At 42.6% G+C, this 15,534-nt stretch overlaps 1 protein-coding gene and 1 pseudogene across 1 annotated transcript in view; one reads left to right on the forward strand and one right to left on the reverse strand.

The window, feature by feature from the left end:
• Cacna1d (calcium voltage-gated channel subunit alpha1 D) overlaps nucleotides 1–15,534 on the reverse strand; it is a 428,745-nt gene that overhangs the window by 372,167 nt on the left and 41,044 nt on the right. The gene's annotated exons all lie outside the window — the stretch shown is intronic.
• Nucleotides 14,330–14,752, forward strand: LOC117705044 (large ribosomal subunit protein eL32 pseudogene; annotated as a pseudogene).

Genomic DNA, 15,534 nt, shown 5'->3' on the forward strand with positions numbered 1-15,534 from the left:
TTCTTGCTGTGATCAAACACCATGACAAGCAATTTATCAAAGAATTTTACTGGGCTTCTGCTTTCAGAAAGTTAGTCTGTGACACAAAAACATGTCAATAGAAGCAGCTAGAGCCTACGTCCTAAACCACAAACAGGATGCGTAGAGTGCACAAGGCCCACCCCAGTGACACAGTTCCTCCCATCAGGCCACACCTCCTAATCCTCCCCAAATAGTTCTATCAGCTGGAAACCAAGTATTCAAACAATTAGCCTATGGGGCCGTTTTCATTCAAACCACTACACATAGGCTGTGAGAAAAGCCCCAGAAGAAACTCTAATAATAATAACTAATAATAATAATAATAACTCTAATAATAAAAACTGGGTTTTTATTAACAGGCACATATACTTACATATTTAAATATGCACACATATAACACATAACTTCAAAATATGCACACATTTTGTAGAGCATTTACAGAAGTATTTTTCACTACAAGGGGAAATATCTTTCTCTTCCCAATCTGACTTCTCTTCCATAGCACGTCTTCTAGGACCACTAGAAGAGCAGCTACTTTGAATATCTAGATAAGAGGGATTGAATAGGCGTTACATTAGTTTTACTGTAATGGGAGCTAATTAAAACATTTGTGGTCATCTTTGCTTTTGCCTTCAGTCCTGACCTAAGAGCTTCCAAGAATAGTCTCAGGACCTCTCTGCTGGCCCACCTAGTGTCTCTGGTGTGGAGGCACAGACTAACAGCATGTCCTGCTAAGAACCTGCTTGACAGTGTCCAGCACCAGATGCACAGGAGCAGCAGAGGAGCGAGCTTTGCTCACGTTGGGCTTGTAATAAGGAACAAAAATCATAGGAGTATGAGACAAAGCAAAACCACTCACCTCATGGCCAGAAAGCACAAGGGAAAGGCAATCAGGGGACCAGAATCCCCAAGTCTCATTCTATGGCACATCTCCAGTGGCCTAAGGGCCTCCCAATAGATTCCACCTCTTAAAAATTCCATCACCACCCACATACTCACACACTCACACACAAAAATTAACTAATTAATTAATATAAAAATGTTTAAATATGAAAGAATCTTATCACTTAAAATTTTAAGATACTAGAAATTACTCTAAATTTGATAGTAATTATAAATATCTACAGGATAATCGGTGATAAGCTGTGATTATAATTATAGCTTATAATTGATTATTAATAAATCTAAATTATCACTAATAGGAAGAAACTGATCAATCGTGTTAAGGCTTCTTTTCTAACCTCTGCATAACATGATACTTCTTGATTTTTTTGTTTTTTGCTTTTGGTTTTTGGTTTTTGGTTTTTGGTTTTTGAGACAGGGTTTCTCTGTGTAGCCCTGGCTGTCCTGGAACTCACTCTGTAGACCAGGCTGGCCTCAAACTCAGAAATCCGCCTGCCTCTGCCTCCCAAGTGCTGGGATTAAAGGCGTGCGCCACCTCTGCCTGGCCATTCTTAATGTTTAAGGAGATAATTGAGATGTGCTGTAAACACGCCATGGATGTGATCAGGTCACTGGCTCATTTTTAAAATCCTGCTGTTTGTGATACTGTGGTGTTCACCAGCTTATAAATTGTTAGAATTCTGTTATCATTACTTTTCCCATTGTAAATAAATTTCCATTTGTGCTTTAGTTTGTGCTTTCAGTTCTGATTCTTTATTAGGAGAAGGACCCCCAAAATGAGAAAGGTCTTGGCCCCACGATAATTGAATTTGACTTTGGCAGAGTTTAAAGAAACTTGGCATGTCTACTTCAGTAATTCTCAAAGAATGCACAACCACTCTTCCCTGTCTAAAGTGCATTTTAGAAATTGTAGGGGCTGTTTCTGCTTTCCCAGGAATTTGAAGAGAGCCTCCTGAGGTCTCATGGGTGGTTTGAAGGACTCAACACTCTCTTTCCTAGAGAAGAAAGGTCCACACACCCAGAACCATCTCACCTGCCCTTTGACTATAACCAATATGCATCCTATTAATCACATGGCTGAAAAACTTGATTCCCTCAGATCTAAATCTAGAACTTAACTCCTTTTTACATGTAAACACATATTTTTGTACAGTTTAAATATAAATAACTGAGGGTTTTTTTTTAAGAACACAACTAAGAAAGGAAGATCATACTTTATTTTGTTTGGAACTTTACCAACTGCTCACCATTTCAGAAAATCACGCCACTGACAGGAATGCCAGTAGCTGTATTTGATGGCCAATAGAAATGATAAATGAAGCCCTATGCTGCATACTCAAGAGTTGTAGCATTAGAAGCTGTCACATTTATGGGGATTCTTCAGATAGCTGCAAGCATCTGGCTGCTTTATGTCTTCAGGTGCGGGTAGGTCTAAAATACATAGTGTTTAATGTAAGATTCTTTCATTTCTTTTTACATAATAGTTGATGTAATACATTGATTCCTAATCATACGTATAAGTGACTTACATTATCATTGAATTTCATTTTAGGGCAATAGAGAAAATTTTTTCAAGTATTGAAAGGCACTCTCTATATCCAGGGACCACACAACTCAACCAAATGATCTTCTAGAATGTTCTAAATGACATAGAAATTTATTTCTATTGAAATAGAATACTTGTGGGTATAGTGGTACATGCACTCAGACATGTAGGAGAGAATTGTGAGTTCCAGTTCACCCTGGGTTACATAGTGAATTTTAGACTATGGTGGCCTACATAGCAAGTCCCTGTCTGAAAAACACAAAACAAGACACCAAAAAAAAGAGGAGAGAACATGAAAGAACAATAAGTTATAACCCAGGATTAACACCTAAGTTTGTGAATTGCCTTATTCCTTTCAAAGGGCCAGATGTCAAGGGAAGTGTCTGCCTAGTGCACACTCCGCCAAGATATCAAAGTGGGAGAGGTTGAAGAAGAAAAGAGACAAGGTGACAAATCTCAAGATCAACTTCCTTAGCTTCACTCGTTTGATAAATGTCAAACTTGTGAATAGTCCTACAAAAGAAGATAGTCATGTACCACCTGCCCCACTGATGGTGACTTCGCTGTGCTTCCCACCTGCACCCAGTCTCAGCAGCACATCTGGCTCAGGGGACACAGGAGACACTGGTGCTCACAAAGACCATCACAGAAGACTTGCCAATGAGTTGACATTTAAGAGGAAACTCAAGAAGATGGGCCTGGACACAATACTTAACTCAGGCTCAAAATATTAATCTCCTGGGCTACAAGATCTTACCTGGATCAAAAACAAAAAACAGGTAGTTTTCTGAAGTAGCCCACAAATGTACACTAGGAAATGAGGGTCTTTCCAACAACCTGAGGGTTGACATGCGAATGAAGAGGAGGCCAGGTCAGCCATTAAATCAAGAATAAGTTTAATGCTAATACATGTTTGTGAAGCAGAAAAAAACCATAAAGCTTTATTCAGTGGGTAATATTAAACATGCATAGGGCCAGTGAAATGACTCAACCTATAATGGCACTGACATCCTGAGTTCAATGCCCAGGACCCACAGTGTGGAAGGGAAAGAACCAACTCCCTCAAACTATCTGATCTGCACATAGATGCCATAGCATGGGCGTCCACCACACAGACAAAACAAATAAACAAATAAGTATAATTCAAAAAATGTTGGGAGCCGACTTTAGTAGAAAGCGGCTAGATCAACTTTGCAGCCATCTGGAACCATATACCCTGATGAAAGACTTGGTTGTCAAAAGCCTATAACAGCTGAAGCACACTCTGATAAATATATTGTTTATCCCACATAGCTTGTTTTGCTGTTTAGTGACCTCAGCTGTATGGTGCACGTGGTAAAATGTTTTCACCTGTGTTCTCCTGCTTGTGTATATAAATACCTCAGAATTCCCTTCAATAGGAGAGACTTGAGAAAATAGAAGAGACTGAATCACACCCTGTCTTGTCTCCATTCTTCGCGTCTCTTGCCCCAAGAGCCACACTCTCTCTTGACCAGAGCACTTAGCCCCAAAAGTGTTGAGGCAAAGTGTTGAGGCAGAATGTGGGCCTCAACAAAAAAACATTCATAATGTGGGGCCTTCAGTGAGAATAACCCCATAGCCTTATATTTGACTACTTAGTCCTCATTTGGTGGAACTGTTTGAAAGGATTAGGAGTTCTGGCTGTGTTGAAGGAGGTGTGTCACTAGAGGCAGGCTTTGAAGTTTCAAAAGCCCAGGCAATTCCCAGTTAGCTCTCTCTCAACCTCCTGCTTGTGGATTAGTTGTAAACTCTTTTTTTTTTTTTTTCATATTTTTACTGGATATTATGTTTACATTTCAGATTTTATCCCCTCACCCCATTCCCTCTACCACCCAGGAACCCCCTATCCCATCCCCCCCTCCTGCCTCCACAAGGGTGTGCCCACCTCCCCCCCTCCCCCTCCCCACCCTTGAATTCCTCCCTGCTCGGTGTTCAGCCTTCATGGGACCAAGGATCTCCTCTCCCACCCATGCTGCTTAGCCCCATCTTGAGTGACAGTTAAGCTTGCATCACTGTTTTGGGCCAAGATAGGACAACTTGTCACACAAAACTATAGGCCTAATGTCACAAGGACCTTCTAGATCGTCATTACTACCGTCCTCCCAACCTTCCTCTTGCTGATGGATATCAACACAGAAGCTAGAATGTTCGTGTCTTAGGAACATGTCCTTGTGATCTTCCAAAGTCTTTACATAGTTCTAATATTTCTTACTTTGGCATCTTTTTAAAAAGTGGTTAAAACCAAACTTGTTTTGTACTTTAACAAAAAGATAAATAAATGAGACCAAACTTCTTGTCACCTGCCACCACCATCCCACTTTGTTACAACTTCTCAATCATTACCATTCTTTTTTTTAATATTTACTTATTTTTATTTTATAAACAGGGAGAGAGAGAGAGAGAGAGAGAGGTTTTGCCTGCATGAATATCTGTGCATCACATGTGTGAAGTCTCCACAGAGGACATATGAAGGTATTGGATCCTCTCGAACTGGAGTTACAGTAGTGAGCTACCATGTAGGTTATGGAAACTGCACATGGGTCCTCTGCAAGAACAGTGTGCTCTTAACTGCTGACCCATTTCTCTGGGCCTACTGCTACCATTCTTAACCTCAAAATCACAATCTGAGATTACTCCTTACCTCTCACTCTGAATATCCAGTTATCAGATTCTCTTTGGTATTCTTTGTCCCATTGAACCATCTGCGGCTTAATTTAGGCTTCATCCTAGTTTACTTAGACACATAGGAAGCATCCTTTCTTTCCTTTACGTGTCTTGCCTGAGACTGTTCCACAGCCATTGTATCACTCCATCCACACATTTAGTTGCTCACTCCTTTTATTTCCATGTCAAATGGCCACACCATTCCATATCAGGCAGTGGGGACACAAGGGAGCAAGCAGAGTCCCTCCTTGAGGGAATTACTCTCCAGATATAGCAAACAATTGGTATTGTGTGAGCTTTTCCTGAGGAGACAAGAACAAACATTGGTTCCCTCAAGACATAGCACTAAGAACAGACCAGAGCAAGTGTTCCACAAAAGTCAAGCTCGGTGAACTGAAGAGCCTATTGGGCATAGCTACAAAGCACAGGTGAAGGGACTTACAGTCATGTGGATATCCCCAAAGCACCTGCAGCACCAGAATACCTCACCTAAGCATGCATGGAAACTTCCCCATAGCAACCTGGGTGGACTTTCCCTTTTAGTTAACCTTCTACATTATATAGACTTTAGCACCTCCCAAGACTACAGGACCATGTGTAGCTTGGGCAGAATTACACATGCGTACACAGGAGGTACCAGCAGGCATGGCTGGACTCACAGGTAAGGGTCTAATAAGCACCCCCACCTCACCTTCTATGATCAACAGACTTGACCTTGAGGTTGCATGCAAGTAGTCATACCTGCTGTGGTGAAAATGGTAATGGCTGCTGAGCTTGGAGGACAGAGTGCCACAGTTAGAATTCATTGTGTCTGAGGTGTGACAGGAGGCTGTGGAGGGGTTTGGGAGCAGGGTCTAAGTCACTTGATGAGATGCAGGATAGATGTCATGTATTGAAATAGATGAAACCTCAAGAATAGGCTATCCAGCTCAATTTAGTATATTAAAAAGTATTATGGAATTGTCATGTGACTCGCTAGTCATGCCATTGTCATGTGACCTTTGAGAGGTCATTTGAGCTAAATCCTTTACTCAGCATATTAAATTCCTTTCAGTTCCAAGGTCACAGTTAGCAATATGGCAGATTAGTTAGCTTTTTGTTGCAATGACAACTACCTGAGAGAGCGACAAAAGGAGGGACCATTTGTGGGGCGGTTTGGGTAAAAGTCCCCCCACAGGCTCATAGATCATGAAGGAGCAATGCTATGTGACAGGGATTAGGAGATGTGGCCTTATTGGAAGATGATAGGTCACTGGAGGTTGGCTTTGAGGTTTCAAGTGCTCAAGTCAGAACCAGTGACTCTCTCTTCCTGCTACCTGCAAATCTAGACATAGATATAGATATAGATTCCTCTTGGCTACTCTCCAGCACCATGTCTTTCTGTGTGCCACCATGCTACCCCCATCACAAGAATGAACTAAACTTCTGAAACTGTTAAGTGAGCTCCATTTAAATGTTTTCTTTTATTAGAGTTGCTATGGTCATGGTGTCTCTTCACAACGATAGAACACTAAGTAATGCAGGTTGTGTCACAATCTCAGGGCTTTGGTGTGTAGGCCATGACTTGAATACTCCCTTGCTGGAAGCTTACAGTGATGTCACAGTAACAGGAGCTTAGGTCAGACCAGTTACATCACCACAGCCAAGAAGCAGAGAAGAAGCCATGGATAACTTTTAAAGGCACACCCTAGTGACCAACTTCTACTAGCTAAGCCCCGCTCATCAGCCACCTTCCAAAAGAGTACCCACAACTAATAACCAAGCCTTCACTGCATGAGATCATGACTGATAATTCATATTTAACCCATAATAGATTGTGACCTGTTTACTTGAACTATGAGCAAAGTTCTGTTTGGAAGGGTTTTGTTTACTTTCTGTAAGTCCATTAATTTGTGTACACCACAACCTGTATGCTACAAGAGGTCACATGGTTGTTCAATGGATAAAAATAATCAAAGATCCATTGCGATAGCTGAGAGGGTAAAGGTGCTTGCCACCAAGCTAATGATCAAATTCAGTCTCTGGAACCCACATGTTAGAAGGAGATAACTGATTCCATAAGCTGCTCTATGACCTTCAAGCATGTAATGGAACATGCACACACACATACATACATACACACACACAGAAACATACATAAACACACACACAGAAGCATACATAAACACACACACCACTAAATAAATAAATGTAAAACAAATTTTAAACAAATAAACTAGATTCTATCATAAACACAAGGGTATGAGAATAAACAAAGACCCAGGAATGACGGCAGACAGTTCACTCCAGGTAGCACGTACCTAGAGGGGTGGGGCTATGGAAGGAACCAGGAAGTCACATTCTGTTTACTAATACTTCTCACTCAGTATGTCAATTTTTAGAAACGAATTTCCTGCAAAGTAAGGTGCACTTAAGTCATTGATTAAATCCTCCCTCCAACACTCACTAAGTCTGTCCCTGCACTAGGCAGCATAAAACACAGTGAAGCTGTCGCTCTGAACAAGCTATCCTTTAACTCAAAATGGAGACTAATTATCAGCCTTGGTTTTGCACAGCTAGTAGACCAATGAATTATGCAAGTAAGCAGATGTGCTTATTGGAGTGTGGATGGGATGATTTTTTTTTTGTGGTCCTGTATTTACATATCATGAAACAATGCATGATGGTTATATTCAAGAGTCAGCACTGCTAATAACCACAACCTGGAGCAACATTTCAACAGTGGGCAATGCAGTGGCTTAGAGTCAAGGAAACTGAGACATTTCAGTTAAATAACCACAACTACATTACCTGTCTGTTGCAAAATGCATGAGTCATTTGCTTAAGGTTGTTTACTACCTAATTTGTCTCTACTTATTCCCCCAACAGTAATTTCCTGAAAACTTATGAAAGTTTGGGTGGCATAGGACTATACTCATCCCTCAAAACTCTCTGCTATAGTAGTTTTCAACCTTCCTAATACTGTGACCCTTTAATCCAGGACCTCATGTTGTGGTGACCATATGTATGGACCAATAATGACCATAACATTATTTTCGTTAACTACTATTCCATAACTGTAAATTTTTGCTACTATTATGAGCCATAATGTAAATTTCTGATATGCAGAATATCTGACATGCAACCCCTGTTGCCTGCCTGTTTACTGCCTGCCTCCCAACTGGAATTTAAGATCCATGCAGATAGGGACTTCATCCCACCCTGCTGTATGTTCAGTAGCTTGAACTGCATTGACAAAAGGTCAGCATTTAACAAAAACTGTTGATTTGATATATGGATGGATGCTCACTACTCTGAGTTAACATAAACTATCTTTCAGACTCTGAAGAAAATTTTCACAGAACTCTTGAAAGTGTTAAATGATAGAGAATCTAATGACAGGTTGAGACAGGAACTCTCTGTAGCTCAGGCTAGCCTCAAAGTTGGCCTCAGCTTCCTGCATCCTGAGATCACAGACATGCACTACTATAATATGTAAAAAAATTTGGATATGTGTGTGTGTGTGTGTGTGTGTGTGCGCGCGCGCGCATGTGTGTGTGCATATGTGTGCATGTGTGTAACACATGTATATATAAGCATGTATAAAAGCCCGAGGTCAGTGTTGGCTTTCTTCTTGATCGCTCTCTACCTTACTTTCTTCCCCATGTTAATTTTTGAGGGCAAGTCTCTCACTGTACCTGGAGCTCACTAGTTAGCTGAGCCTACTGGTTGGCTAGTGAGCTTCCATCAGTGTGCCTGCCTCCAGCCCAGACTTCCAGGACTGGAATGACAGTGCTGGCCTTTTATGTGGGTGCCGGGATCTGAATTCAGGGCCTCATGCTCAAGGGCAGGCACTTTACTGACTAAGCCATCTTCAAAGACTTGTTTAGTATAGAGATTCAAGCTCAAAGAACAGAATAAAATGATTAGTAAATGCTATGATTGGAGAAAAAATAACACGAAACTTTATCAGACTTCACAAGAAGGAAGCATGGTGTTTAGAGGCGGGGAGAGAGCTTGACACAGAGCACAAGGAAAAACAACAGCAGAGACCTTGCTTCCAGACAAGTTGAAAGAGGACTCATGAAAAGTCATTCTCTGACCTATATATATCTGTACCATCACACAAATGCAAGCACACTTGTGTGTGCGTGCACACACACACACATATTATTTTTTAATTAGATTTGTTTGAATGTGTATGAGTGTTTCTCCTGAATGTGCATATGTGCAGTACTTGCATGCCTGGTGCCCAAGGAGGTCAGAAGAGGAGACTGGATCCCTGGAACTTTTCCAGATGGTTGTATGCCACCATGTAGGTGCTGGAAACCAAACCCTAAACCTCTGCAAAGGTAACAAGTGCTCTTAACTCCTGAGCCATCTCTCCAGCCAATCTTAATTAATCTTTTGAATTAACAACTTCAACTGAGCCGGGCAGTGGTGGCACACGCCTTTAATCCCAGCACTTAGGAGGCAGAGCCAAGCGGATTTCTGAGTTCAAGGCCAGCCTGGTCTACAGAGTGAGTTCCAGGACAGCCAAGGCTACACAGAGAAACCCTGTCTCAAAAAAAAAAAAAAAAAAAAAAAAAAAAAAAAAAAAAAAAAAAAAAAAAAACCAACTTCAACTGATGTTGGGTCTCATTTCTGCCCTGTTTTGGGCCTTGTGGACAAACCTGAGCCTGGCTAAAGTTTCTGCAGCCTTGTGGGAGAGCCTCCCTGGTTCAAGTTTTGAGACCTATCTCAGTCACTTCTATGTTGGGGTGACTCAGCAAGACCTGTTTGGCCCTGCCTCTGCCCCACCATTGCTAATATAGAGCTTTGCCATTGGCCCTGTCAGTCACCCCATACCCTCAATCACCCTTCCCCGCCTCCTATGTCATCTCACCCCACCAAAATAAATTCCCCTCCCTATGATCCGAGTTCATATAAGTGAGAGGTTTATTCAATAAAGTTGAGTTCCTGCTTCGACAAGACTCCTGGCCTGGTGCTGGACCTGCTCTCCTCTCACCTGGACCTGCCAGTAAGGAGCCAACAAACTGACAGGGAAACTCTCTCCCTGATGATGGTTGATGAACATAGTACCAGACTTGCTATGCAAGCCCCAGGAGAAAAGACCTCTATGGTCTCCCCCAATGCTGACTCTCTATGCTATAATCCCAACCTGCCTGACAAGCTGTGCCTACTGATGAGATAGTGACCCAACAGTAATGGGGGTAACCAGTCACTTTCTGATTGGATCTGAGGCCTGCTCCATAGAAGAGATTCCATGCCTGGTACCGTAAAGCCCAGGGCTCAAACGCTTATCAGCTGTAGAAAAGAAGCTGCTGTTGTTTTTCTAAGTGGCCAAGGTGCTGATTATAAGTAATTGTGAGAGCTTGGCTGTGAATGAATCCTCCCCGTCTGCCTCCCTCTGTCCAAGGCTTAGGGAAGCTACAGAAGAGGGGCCCGTGGGTGGGAAAGAGAACTGTGAAACACAGACTTGTCCACATGGTGTGGCTTTGTACACAGTAACCTGCAGCAGCTGTGCTTACTCTCACAAAACCTGTACAAGACCAAGGTAGCCAAAATTTCTAGCACAGATAAGGGAGGGACTCAGGGACCCACAGTTGATAGATGCTAAAGGGAGAGTCATGGACATGGCTGCTGTAGTGTGTCCACACTCCCAGTGGATGGCTCCACACCCATGCACATGTGGGCAGCACTAGTTAAGTCTCACAAGATTATTAATAGGATAGTAAAGGAATGATATGGAGTTGGAAAGACAGGTTAGGGCATTAAAGGGAGTTGGGGGAGGGTTTAGTAGAAGAATATGATCAGAATATATTGCATAACTATATGGGAGCTTTCAAAGAATGAACAAAAATATTATTTAAAAAATGAAATTTCTTAAAAGATTAACATTTCACCTCTTAGATGACATATGAACAGTCTCCTTTCTGAGTCTGACTGATAGATTTCTAATAGAAGACCTAGATTTCAACTGTGCATTACTCATAGACAAACCCCACTGGAAAGTAAAAATTGCACAATTTTATTTCCCATCCATCCTCTGTGCCTTTTTCATGCCTGCCGCTGTTTAGAGTCCAGAAGGGGGGAAAAAAATGAATTGTCAACGAAGTCATTGGCTCATTAGGAAGCAGAGTCTGAAACCAATTTTTCAGAACAATGACTTGTTAAGTGGTGAAAAATGCAGTGTTTAGTCATGGAGAAAATAAAGACAGATTCACCGTGCAATTTGTGTTTTTATATATATGCTAAGAGATGGGAATTTAACAAGTGAAGGGAGCTAGTCTATTATCAACACTCCTTCCAAAAGAAAAACAAGGGGGGGGGCTAATGCACCAAGCAGAAAGGTTTCTTCCTCAGCACTCAGAGCTCCCCCACCCTATGTATCTTAAATTCAGAACAAATGCTGACCTTGCAAGAAGGTGAAGAATCTCAGAACAGAGGGGATACAATGCTAAAAACAAACCTCCCTGTGAGACACAAACTGGGTAGGCATTTTCTGGTGAGGGCGTGCTGTGAGCATCTGTTGTGAGTTTTTTGCGAAGGACACACCTAGAACCCAAAGCTGGAGGGAGGAGCTACAGAAGCCCAGAGTGAGAAATCACACCATCAAAGTCTAACAGACCAGACGAAGCCAGTATTTGTAAGAAGTATCTCAGAATAATTCCGTGAGAACAAGTTCCATCCTATTATTCATGTGGTCTCTTGAAGATAAGTGGATAGAAAATACAAATGATTTGACTCCATCCAGGATGGTCCCTGAGAGAGGAAGGAAGGCAGAAGACCAATGCTTTAATATCAGCTTGGCGTGCAACAGAAAACAGCCTATGTTGTTCACCTCCATGGTCCAGAGTGCACGGTACAGTGACCATTCCCACCTCAGAGTAACTGCTTTCTCCCTGCTCCCGGCCAAAGACTTTAACCGTCAACTCCAACAGATTAGTCAGCAAATTTACACCAGGAAAAAAAAAAACATAAGATACTCTGCTCTCCTACCCTTGCCTTATTTCCTCAAGAAAGTATCATTCACCAAGCCTGCAGCTAGGCTGTCAGCAGCCAGCAAGCCCCAGAAATCTTCCACAGTGCTGGGGATATCAGCACTGGTATAGCCTTAACCAGCTTTTTACTTGGATGCTGGAGATTTGAACCCAAGTCTTTATGCTTGTGTAGCAACCACTCTTACCTACTGAGCCAGATTCTCCTTAACCCCCATATCAGATTCCTAATCTAAAATATGGCAGCGGGTAGCAGAAGAAACCCCTGCCATAAGAAGAGTCTTGAGATGCTGTTATTAAGGAAGTGGGTAGAAGCCACTGTCGGTGAATGTGAAGTTTCTCTGGGAGATGGGAAAATGTCCTAAACTTGAATGTAGATGAATGCTTGCACATCTCTGTGACTGTAGGAAAGCCAGTAAGTCTTACACGCAGGTGAATGTTGTGTTTTATGGATTATATCTGAGCTGTATAAAATGTTGTGGAAATAGATGGATAGTGTTGGTAAATGAATTATCCAGAAATAATTTTGGGTGAAACAGCAACCAGACCTGCATTATGAGCTGAAGGCCTGAGAGAAGCCACCAAGCAGGCTTGAAAACACACTGCTCGGCCCCCTGCTGCAAGAAGAATAGCTGACTGATGACCCAGCTGCTGCTTTCTGGGTTTGCTGCCACATTTGTGCCAGGCTTCTGCTGGCTGCTTCCAGTGACTGAGCACAGCAGAGGCATGACCACAGGCTTATTCCAGCAAGAATCTGAGTCTGCCAACTCTTGCTCCAGGATCTCCCATCTACCTGGCACTTCAGAAGTTTAGTACTTTCTCTTCTCTGCAGGCCAGACTCAGGGTAGAAAAGGCAATCAGAGCTAACCTCATTAATATTTACAGAGATGACGAGACCCTAAGTAAGAAGTGGCTGGCAAGTGGAGCAGTCAAGGCATTTGACATTCTACAAAGGACAGCTGATACACCATGGTGTTCCAGGAGCAAAATAGGTAGACAGCCACCCAAAGTGCTATTTACTATCTGCAAGAAAAAAAGAAAGACATGAAGGTAATGAGGCTGTGGTTTGAGGGTGTTCTTCCCAAAGAGTTGCCTCCATTATTCAATGCTTAAACCCAAGGCAATTTTTTTTTACCTAATGAACTACTTTCCAAAGAACATGCAATTTCCTGCAGGAGCATTGCGGTACTCCAGGATCCCAAGGGCCGGTATCGAGATTTTCTCAATCTTTTTTATTGTTTTTAAGCAATATTTTTATTATTAATTTCATACAGTATATTTTAAACAATTAGCTCTTCCTCCCCCCTCCCCTCAACAACTCCCATAACCATCCTCTTTGCCCTCCCATACCTTCCCACCCAACTTTGAGTTTTCTTCCAATGCCAGTTGAAGGCAATTGTTAGGTCTGGAACATAATGCCCAAAGATGCCCAGAACCTGAGCCTATGACAATGCAAGTATAACCAAGGCTCTTCCCCTCCCCTGCCGGTCCTTCGGAGGGTCTAGGGCTTCTTACTACTGCCTTTAACATATCATGGGGATAGAGAATTTCCAGACATTTTGAGAACTGTTGGACACAGAACCTAAGTTAATATCCTGACCTAAAATATCATGGTGGCCTCTGTGTTATCTTATTTAAAGAGCAAGCAATAAAGTCCTAGTCATAAGTTTTTTGAGCCTGTGTGTCAGGAGCTATGTCTTTACTGTGGTAAAGAAGGCCACATAGGAACTCTGAGATATCTCCTGTGAGCCAAGATACTAAATAAAGGCAATATATACTTAAGTGTGGGTGTGTATAAAGTAATCCTATGGAGAGACATAAAGGTTAGGCCTAAGATGCCTATCATATTTCCATTCAGTTCTCTAGTTTTGCCCCTGAAGAAACTGGATAGGTGCCTACAGAGGACCAGACAACTGCAGCCTTGCCAAGCAGTGGTTCTCATTGCTGCTGCTATTCTGTACACGGCATGAATGCCACACAGTCTAATCAGGCCTTGGAGACAGGATATATGGACAAGGACTTGGAAAACATACCCTGTTCCATTTTGCATTCACATGAGATCATCTACATGGAAGAGAGCTGTATGCTACAGGCTTCACTAAGACACACAGGATAGAGTATAGAAAATCAACTACTCCTTGTGCGCCACCGCCTCTTCCTTCTTCCTCGGCGCTGCCTGCGAGGTGGCAGTCATCTGTTTTGTGGCATCATGGCTGCCCTCCGGCCTCTGGTGAAGCCCAAGATTGTCAAAAATAGGACCAAGAAGTTCATCAGGCATCAGTCAGACCGATATGTGAAAATTAAGCGAAACTGGCGGAAACCCAGAGGCATTGACAACTGGGTGCGGAGAAGATTCAAGGGCCAGATCTTGATGCCCAACATTGGTTATGGGAGCAACAAGAAAACCAAGCACATGCTGCCCAGGGGCTTCTGGAAGTTTCTGGTCCACAATGTCAAGGAGCTGGAAGTGCTGCTGATGTGCAACAAGTCTTACTGTGCTGAGATTGCTCACAATGTGTCCTCTAAGAACCAGAAAGCCATCGTAGAAAGAGCAGCACAGCTGACCATCAGAGTCACCAATCCCAACACTAGGCTATGCAGCGAAGAGAATGAATAGATGGCTTTCGTGCATGTTTTGTGTTTAAATAAAACCACAAAAACTGCCAAAAAAAAAAAAAAAAAGAAAGAAAGAAAGAAAAAGAAAATCAACTACTATTCCATGCAACCCTTTTAATGAATCAAACACAGTCCTGGTTAGCCTCTTTGGATCCTGTGGGCAACCAACTCCATGCCTGAGAACACCATCCCATACCATGTTCCGTGAAGGCTTTCAGCTGTGGTGGGAGCCTAGCACAGGGAAGGGCTGCATGTGGTGCACAATAGACCTGCCCAGCCACTTGTGTTAAGCAGTGCAGAAGACTCCATGATAGAGGAGTGTTGAGGATAAACAAAAGATGAATTGTGGAGCCTGTGTGGTCAAGCTCCAGAGGGAGAATCTCGATACAGGCCCTTGGGATCCTGGAGTACCGCAATGTTCCTGCAGGGAATTGCGTGTTCTTTGGAAAGTAGTTCCCTAGAGTCAGAGTGCTTGACCCTGAAGCAAAAGGGTGACCACAGCTGCCCATTAAAAAACTGGATTCTGTTGAGCATGCCAAGTGAAAACAGTGTAGCAGCCCAACAATACGCCATCACAAGATAGAAATAATACATCCGTGACCCAGCCTGGGCAGGAACAAGGCCCAGGACGTAGTATGAACAAGTGGTCCAGACTCCAGATCTCCACCACAGCATGCCAACATGTCCCTCTCAGCCCACGCCCACGGCCATTCAGGAAGTCCTACAAAAAAAATTGTCAACAAGATGGGAAAGAGTGTAGGTCTGGCTCACAAATGGCTAACA

Source organism: Arvicanthis niloticus, chromosome 3 (assembly GCF_011762505.2).
Source record: "Arvicanthis niloticus isolate mArvNil1 chromosome 3, mArvNil1.pat.X, whole genome shotgun sequence".
Classification (NCBI taxonomy): domain Eukaryota; kingdom Metazoa; phylum Chordata; class Mammalia; order Rodentia; family Muridae; genus Arvicanthis; species Arvicanthis niloticus.